Source organism: Canis aureus, unplaced genomic scaffold (assembly GCF_053574225.1).
Source record: "Canis aureus isolate CA01 unplaced genomic scaffold, VMU_Caureus_v.1.0 ptg000221l_RagTag, whole genome shotgun sequence".
NCBI lineage: Eukaryota > Metazoa > Chordata > Mammalia > Carnivora > Canidae > Canis > Canis aureus.
The window spans coordinates 182,938-191,392 of NW_027554490.1; the positions used below are offsets into that span (position 1 = coordinate 182,938).

An 8,455-nucleotide genomic window follows, 5' to 3' on the forward strand; every position below is an offset into this window, starting at 1 on the left:
GGTGACTATTATTAGCCTCACTTTACAGCTGAGAAAACCCAGAAGCGCACCCAAGGTCAGACAGCTGACCTGGGAGCCTGCGGTCTGTGCAGCCCACGACCGTCAGCGGGGGACTTGGGCACCTGGGGGGCAGGTGGTGGCTCCGAACATGAAGCTTCATTCTTTCCTATGAGCCGCCTACGTGGACACCAACCTTTAAACAAAAGAACAGCTTTATTGAGAAATAACTTAAATCCAGCAAAATTCATCCTCTGTAAAGGTCTGACTCCGTGAACTTCAGTCGATAGGTAGAGTCGTGTGACCATCACCACAGTGCAGTTTCGAGACATTTCTGTCTCCCTCCTCACACGGGCCCAGATTTCCTGCTGCCTGGCCAGCCCTGGGTCATCTGCTCTGCAAATTTGCCCTATGGGGGCATCTTGTGTCCACGCAGTCATAGGACATCTGGCTTCCTTCACTCGGGGGTTCTGAGAAGTGGCCAAGGGGCCACCACTGACTTTTCGTTGAGTCGTGTGTGTGTGTGTGTGTGTGTGTGTGTGTGTCCCCAGACTTAACTGCGGGCCCCAATACGGGTTGATCAGAAGCATGCACCTGGTTGGGGGGTGTGCTGGGAGGGACGGGGGCCCCACCTGGGGGTCTGAGCCCTGTCTTCTGTGCCTCCCGCCGGGGGCTCCCAAGCTGTACACCCCACCTTGCCAGCCAGCTTTAATGGACCTGGCTTCCTCCTTCCGGGCGGTTTCGGCTTAATTAAGTCATAATGACAGACGGAGAAGCTCTGTTTCCTGGCAATTAAAGCAAGTGGAAGATTGGAACTTGTGCCAACCCTCCTCCCAGCCAGGAAGGACTTGACCCTCCCATGGCCTCGCTCCTGCTCCCCAGAGAGCATCTGGGAGGATGTTGGCAAATTCCCTCCTCTCTCCGACGCTCCCCATGGCTGCAGCTGATTTTTCTCTTCCCTGGCTGATTCTCAGGGCTGTTCTATGCAAAGGTAAAAAAATAAAAAATAAAAAATAAAAAATAAAAATAAAATAAAATAAAGAAATAATAATAAAATAAAATAAAATAATAAAATAATAAAATAAAATAATAAAATAAAATAAATAAAATAAAATAATAAAATAAATTTTTTTTATTTTAGATGTATTTTCTAAATTTCCCATTTAGATGTATTTTCAGGGTTTTCCCTCCCTTCCTCCCTCCCCAGCCCCAATCCAAGGAGGCAGGGAGACAGAGAGGAGCCATTTATTCATTCAGCCAGCACATTCTGGGGTGTCTGGTTCTCGGAGGCTCCCCAAGGGGCAGGGAAGGGAATATACAAGGTGGACAGCTTGAGGCTGGGTGGACGGTAGCACCCGCTCCAGATAGGGGAGCAACCGGGGTGCTGCTGCTCGGAACGGCCAGGAGGAAGTGGATGCAGAAGCCAGGGCATGGGGGTGCGGGCTGGCCGGAGGGGGAGAGGGGGCAAAGCCACAGTGTGGCCAGAGCAGGTGACCAAGCCCTTGCTCCGAGGCCGGTGGCCCACAGATGTGCCACAGGGAGGCCGCAGGGCTGTGGCTGCTGCCATCGGGGGGAGAAGGCAGGGGGGTAGATGCCTGGTGGCAACCTCGAGGTGGGTGTGGGCTGTTGGGGAAGCCCCCCACCCCCACCTCAAGCACCCCTGGCCACACAGTCCATGCTTTTCCCAGCTGCCATCCCTCGGGGGTGCTCCGGTGGGTTTCCTTCTGTTCTCCAGCACCGTTCCAAGCACTCGCTGCTCCGAACCCCCTGGCACTTGGCAGCCCTCTCTGCAGCATCCTGCCTCCTTGCCATCAGCTTGTACTTTCCGGCCCCTGTTCCAGGCCCACGTTACATCCTGGAGAGTCCTGATCTCACAGCAGGTGGTTTGATCCTCCTTCCAGCGTAGCCTCTCGTGTTCCTTTTCTCTCTCCTGTTCCGACATCTCTCGTCTTGTTCTGTTTCCTCGCCCGAATAATACCTGCAAAAAAACCCCAGGATCACGGTTTGCTGAATGGCAGTACCCAGCAGACGACCACCGGCTTTGGCTTCGTCTCATATAGACGAGGCCTGTAAACCGCCTTTTCTCCATTTTACCTTTCGGTCAGACTGGGCATTTCAGTCGTAAGATGCAAAGTGCAGGTGCATTCCTGGCCTCCGCTTTCCACTTTTTTTTTTTCTCCTCTCGAGCTGCACATCCTGGAGATACCTGGAGACTCTTCAGTTATGTTCTTGGGCCTGCCTGGCACCCAGCTGCCACCGAAGGACCGTTGGTCCCCATAAGTGGATTTCCAGGTTCAAGGTGGGGTGTGGAAATCTTCACAGTTGGAGGAGAAACTGGAGTCTCAGCCTTGCTCCGCGTCGCCGGGGGGATCCCTCTGTCCATGTTCCCATGTTGGCTGCACCCCTCTCTCCCCCTCTCCTCCTGCCTTCCCATCCTCCAAGGACCACTGGGCACGTGTGGGAGGGGATGGAAAACAGGGATTCCTTCTGGGCATCGAAGAGTCTTCCTCTGTTTGTAGCCCTGCCCTGCCCTGCAGCTCTGAGCCTTGAGCAAACAGCCCTTGAAAGGGGAGAGCTGCTGTGTGCTCCCAGCACTGATGGCCTGGCCCCAAGTGCCACCAACTGCCCTGACTTGAGAGTTGCTAAGTGGCCCTGCAGGATGCAAGTGCGTGTGCGCACGTGTGTGCATGTGCGTGTGTGTGTGTATGTGCACGTGGATACACACGAACACGTTTGTGGTAGGGGTGGCCGAGCTTCTCTTCCAGGAAAGCTCTTCCAAATCCTGTCCCGAAAGGAGGGGAGGTGATGGGAAACGTCACGGAGGTAAACGTGACAGCGAGGAGCACGGAGGCTGTTACTGTTCATTTTCACGCAAGGGACACGTTGAAACGGTGTCAGAAAATTCGAGCCCTTGGCAGTGGCCTGGGGATGAAATATGTCTGAGGTCCCCTTGCCGCGCTCGACCGGATATCCGTATCACAGCAATGTGACAGAGCCACAGTAGCGGGTCCCTTCCATTCTTCCGTCACTTTTACACGACAGGAGACGTACCCACGTCACAGTGTACCTTGTTCACGATCCTTCGTGGCACGAGGACCACTGACTCAGTGGACCATTGTTGCCTCAGCATGTCCCCAGTGCTGGGTCTTTGGGTTTCCATTTCTCACCCCAAGGCTGTCATGAACATCTTTGTACTTTTGTGCATTTTTTTTTTTTTTAAATAACGAGCATCTGCAGTGACTTGAGTCTCCTGACTTGACAATTCGAGATCCCTTGTCCCCGTTGCTTTGAAACTGTGGTGAGTTTGGGAAGAGGAGCAGAGCTGTGGCCCCTGCTCCCTCGCCGTTGGGAGGTGGGGCGGCGGTGGGACCTGGTCAACGGGAAGCGGCCTTCGCGGTGGCCGGAGAGGCCTGGGGGGCTGTCCGTCGCGGGGCCGTGCCCTCTCCCTCTCTTCACCCTCCTTCACTTGCGGGGAAAGCTCTCGCAGTGTTCAAAGCGTGGAGCCTCGTTGCTGCCCTTGCTCCCCCAGCACTGCACACTGAGCCCCAGGAGGGCCGGGTCCTCCGCTTGCCCATCCCCTGGTCTCCCTCAGCTCCTGGGGAGGCCGTCCCCTTCCTTCGGCTCCCTCCTGCCTCCCCCTTCCTGAGTCTGCCTCTCCCAGGACCCAAGGCTGGTCCTCCCTGGCCTCATGGAGGAGGGGGAACAGGAAGCCCAGGCCCCAGCGTTTGCCAGAGGGTCAGTAAGATGGGTTGATGGCCAAGACCCTGGAGACCCCGCTTGCCATGCTGCTTCTAGAATCCTCTGATGTCAGTGCTGAATCAGCCCTGGACTCCTGGGCCCCGGAGAATGGAGCAGAGGGGAGGATCCTGCGGTGCATGTACGTGCGTCTGATTTTGTGCATGCCGCCGTCCTGGGGCTGACAGGACCTGTGTCCCTGTCCCTATGTCCCAAGCTGAGGGCTTGCCAGTGGGCTTGGACGGTGTCCGTCACGGAGGGTTTCGCTTTCCCATCTGAGTGCTCTCCTGCCTACAAAGGGGAGGGAAAAAAATAAAATAAAAGGAAGGGAACAGTAGAATGTTCCTCAGCCCTACAAAGAGTGAAGTCCTGACATGCTACAGGGTAGTTGAGTCTTGAAAACATTATGCCCGTGAAAGGAGCTGGAAACAAAAGGATCACGTATTGTATGATTCTGCGGCTATGAAGGGGACAGGAAACGGGGTAAGGATCGCCAGGGCCTGGAATAGGGTGGGGGTGAGGGCGCCACTGCTTCATGGGGGCGGGGTTTCCTTTCAGTGGGGTGAGAATGTTCTAGAACAGAGAGTGGGGAGGGCAGCACCACAGTGTGGCCAGGCTCGGTGCCGCTGAATCCTAGAGAGTTTTGTTAGGTGAATATTATCATAAGAAAGACGGAAAGGAGGGTACGCCTGGGGCTTGGCCATAGGATTTGTTTCAGGGAAAGGCTCAGAGTTTCATCTACCCGGCTTTCTGCACCTGGCCGGCCCTCTGTGCCTCGTAGGAAAGCGTTTGGGACCCAGAATTGGAGGAGGAGGCCCTTTGCAAAGTTCCCCCAATTTTTCAAGAGTCTCTTGGCAAAGGGAAACTACGTGAGCTATGTAGAACCCACGTCCTGGGGTGGTGGGTGCAGAAGCTCGACCCTCAGGGCGGAGAAGGGGCTCCCACGGAGAGGGGGGCTTCCTGGGGCCCACTTGCAGGGGTGCCTAAGGGATCCTGCTTGGGGACACAGGTCCCTTCCTCCGGGGCTGCTCCCGGCCTCATGCAGACTGTCCGAGGTGCTTTGGCCTTCATGGGCCTCTTCCTTCCTAAAAAAAACAAAACAAAGCAAGCAAGCAAGCAAACAAACAAACAAACAAAAAACTGTATAACAGAACCAAAAGCTGTGTTGGTTTCCATACAACCACATTGACATTATATAGTAAGACATTTCCTTCAGCCTAGAAATTCGTGTTCTTTTTTATCTCTTCTGATTTTAAAATAAATTAAAACATTTTCATGGCCCTTAAAAATACCATGGGGCCTGCCTCTGTGCCCCCGGCCTCAGTTACCATGACCAGGCCTCTTGCCCCGAGATGAAGGTCCCCCAAGGAGTGGTTACAGCTCCCCCCGGGGGCTCAGCCACGGAGCCTGCCCCCCCTCCAGTTCTCGTCCTCGGGGAGGGACAACCGAGGGGGGAAAACCGAGGGTGGTGGCTGGGAAGGGATGCTCATACGGCTCCACGCACGAGCCCTGCTGAGCCATGGCTCACTCACTGGGTGGATGTTCTCCTGGGGCAGAGAATATAGTTATGTACGCAAAGCAAAGCTTATTTCCAGATCCCTTTCTCCCAGCATTTGGATTCACACACCACGGGGGACACAGGGAGAGGCAGGGCTGCCGCCTTGCAGGGACGATGGTGTGTCCTCGCCGACGGAGCTGGAATCTGAAGGCAGCGTGCGCTGCGGGCCGCCCGTGTGGACCAGGCAGGAATTCACAGACACCCGGGGCTGGAACGGAGGCAGCTTTCGTGATGAAGGGGGGACGTATCCTTGGGGTCGTACATAGGTTTCAACAGACTCCCCCTTCTTGTGGATGTAGGAAAGGCTCACATTGTCATTGTCTGCCCAGAAACCCTGTTGGGGATTGCTTTTGACATAAAATATTTATTAGGACAGGACAGAAAGGGGGTAAGTACAGAGAAAAATTGGGGCTGGTGTATTTAGCCCATGTTTTTGATCCTGATGCGAAGTGGCTGTGCAAGTTGGCGGCTGTTCCTTGTTGGGCCATTTGTGTGAGGGCAGTTCTGGCCTGGAGGGACCGCTGTCAGGGGTGCCGGGGGTGTCGGGCTGGGTGGCAGGGAGGCCACGCTCTACCGTCGGCCTTGGGGCAGGAACACCACCCGGAGGGGTCGCTTGTCCTCTGGGCGGGGAGGCCTCTGGGGATGTGGGGCAGGTGCCTTGTCTCTTTCTTGTATTTTCCAAACTCCTCTGGGGCAGGACCCTGCTGGGTGATGCTGGGATGGGAGGGGGGTGCAGGCAGGTCCCTCGGGGCCCACCGGCAACATGCTCTGAGGCCCACACCCATTCCTACCTCACTTGGTAATAGGGTGAGATACAGCAGCAGATGTAACATAATGTGGAGCATAACCTGATGAGGTTCTTAACAGCGGAGGGAAGTCTCAAGGCAGAGAAAGGGGCTGCAGACCTCCCAGCCGTGACTCCCCCCACCGCTGTGTGCAATGGGCCAGGGCTCCTGGGGACGCGCCCTGGGCTCCGTCAGCCACACTCACCCCAGGTTTATCCCAGCTCCGAGTCACTGAGGCCGGCGCTCCTGAGAACAGGCTCATGTTTGCCTTTGGGGAGGTGCTGTGCTAACATGAAAACCACCCTGGCCGGGTGACACCTCCCCAGGCTCTGCCAGCAATGGGCCCAGACATCAGGTCGTGCAAGTCACTTTGCACTTTGGGGATTTACACTCCTCATCTGCAAGTGGGGTGATGGAACTAGCCATCCAGGGGGCTGGGGCTGCTGTCACGAGGTGGTGAGCACCTGTGCATGTCTGCGTGTGGGGGGAGAATGTTCTGTAAAGTGATGTGATCTCAGATGTTCAGCGGTACCGTCTTTTTTTATCCTCATAGCACTCGGCAAGCGTGGGCATCTCTACAAATGCAGAGCGAGTGGCCCGGGTTTGCAGCTCCTGGTGTCCCCAGGTCCCTGCTTACTGAGCCAGGCTGAGAGGGGCCTGCATCTCGCAGCATCTTGCAGCTCAGATGGTTCTGGGGTCTGGAGTGGGTCTTTTTCTTACCGCTTTTTCGGCCCCTGGAGCCTGCCCAGGGCCTGGTGACGGCCAGCCCGACTCTAGGGCAAGGGTGCCCTCTAGTGCGTAGACGAGGGTATCGAGAGTATCGCAGGCGCTTCTCCACATTGTACCAACTGGAGGCTGGGGCTGAAGACCTGAAAATCCAAACTGCGTTTTCTCCCCCGGCTTGGACGGTGCTTTAAAGACGTTGTGGGTCTTTGCAGAATGTTCAACAGGCTTAGTACGCTTGGCCTTGTCGCCAAATGAACGTAAGGCAGTTTGCTTGCAACCTTATTTTTATAAGTAAGGCAAATAAAGGTAGAAAAAAATAAGATGAAACCACGAACAAAGCTAGGATAAAACGGTCTGCTATAATCCTTAAATGTGGCATGGATATGGTCTAGGGTGGTCTAGAGCTTTCTAGATCAGTCAATTCTCGGTAGATGACATTGTCTACGTGCTTTGGTAGAGATGCCCCAGCCCTCTGGGCTCCCCCCACCCCCCAAAACACCATATTCTTACAGAGACTTTGGAACTTCAAGGTACGTCTGGGTTCATCTCCTGTCACATCTCTCCACGGAGGTGTAAGCATCAGAGAGCAGGTCTGTGACTCGGAGGAAGGCGGGACGGTGCAGGGCCAACCCGGTGTAACCAAGGATGCTCTTGAATATCCAGAGTGGTGGTTCTCCAGCCTAAGTGCATCTGGGCCATGTGAGCGCTGTTAGAACACAGATCCCTCTTCTGCCCCCAGAGTTTCCTTTTTTTTTTTTTTTTTTTTATGCCCCCAGAGTTTCTGATGCGGTAGTTCTTGGGTGGGGCCCGGGGATCTGCATTTCTAATAAGCTCCTGCGATGCTCATGCTGCCCGTCTAGGGATCCCACTGGGAACAGGTCAATCCACATCTTTCCATGAATGCTTGCAGGCAGCAGAGCTTTTTGGTGACTACTCGCTGGCACAAGCTTTTAAAGCTCTGCGCTGTCAGGCCCAGGAGGGTGGCTCTTCCATGCGGGTGTTAAAGCGGAGGGCCCTGCTGAGATGGGGCTGCCACCTTCATGTGAAGATGGAGGGACTCACGAGAATGGGAGGCCTTGTCTCTGCTGTGCTGCAGCTTGACGGTCACCAGAAAGCTGTTGCACACGCGAGTAACAGGAGTTACAAGCTCGAGGGCCAAGGTTTGGCTACAGGCTGTCGTATTTTAGCCTAGAAAAAAAAATTTTATTTCATTTAATTAATTTATTTTTTAAAAAGCCTTATTTATTTGAGAAAGAGCAAGGGGAGGGGGAGAGGGAGAGGGAGAAGCAGACTCCCCACTGAGCAGGGAGCCCGATGCAGGGCTCGATCCCAGGCCCTGGGATCGTGACCCGAGCTGAAGGCGGATGCCCAACCTACTGAGCCACCCCAGTGCCCCCAGAGCCTAGAAAAAGCTTTAAAGCTGTTGTTCCTAAACATTCACCTTGACCTTTTCAGAAACGGAAATGAAACCCCACATCTCAGTAAAGCAAGTTTGCCATGCAGACTCCTGGTGTCTTCCTCACGATGCAGGCTGCCCAATGACCTCCCTGCATAAGGGGATGGTCCGCCATGTGGGTTCTTTGAAACTGGTTAGAGGTCAAGATAATCTCCCACAAACAGAGTCCTCAGTTCTTGGAACTGGATACACACCAGG

General features: G+C 54.8%; 2 long non-coding RNA genes across 2 annotated transcripts; both read right to left on the reverse strand.

Annotated features, from left to right (window-relative positions):
- Window positions 1-1,226: 1,226 nt before the first annotated feature.
- Window positions 1,227-3,202, reverse strand: LOC144309868 (uncharacterized). The gene is made up of 2 exons (XR_013375759.1): window positions 2,092-3,202; window positions 1,227-1,975 (listed from the first exon to the last, which is right to left on the reverse strand). It is a non-coding gene; the product is annotated as an uncharacterized LOC144309868 (long non-coding RNA).
- Window positions 3,203-3,227: 25 nt separating this feature from the next.
- Window positions 3,228-8,050, reverse strand: LOC144309869 (uncharacterized). The gene is made up of 3 exons (XR_013375760.1): window positions 6,796-8,050; window positions 4,622-4,817; window positions 3,228-4,023 (listed from the first exon to the last, which is right to left on the reverse strand). It is a non-coding gene; the product is annotated as an uncharacterized LOC144309869 (long non-coding RNA).
- Between the last annotated feature and the right edge of the window lie 405 nt (window positions 8,051-8,455).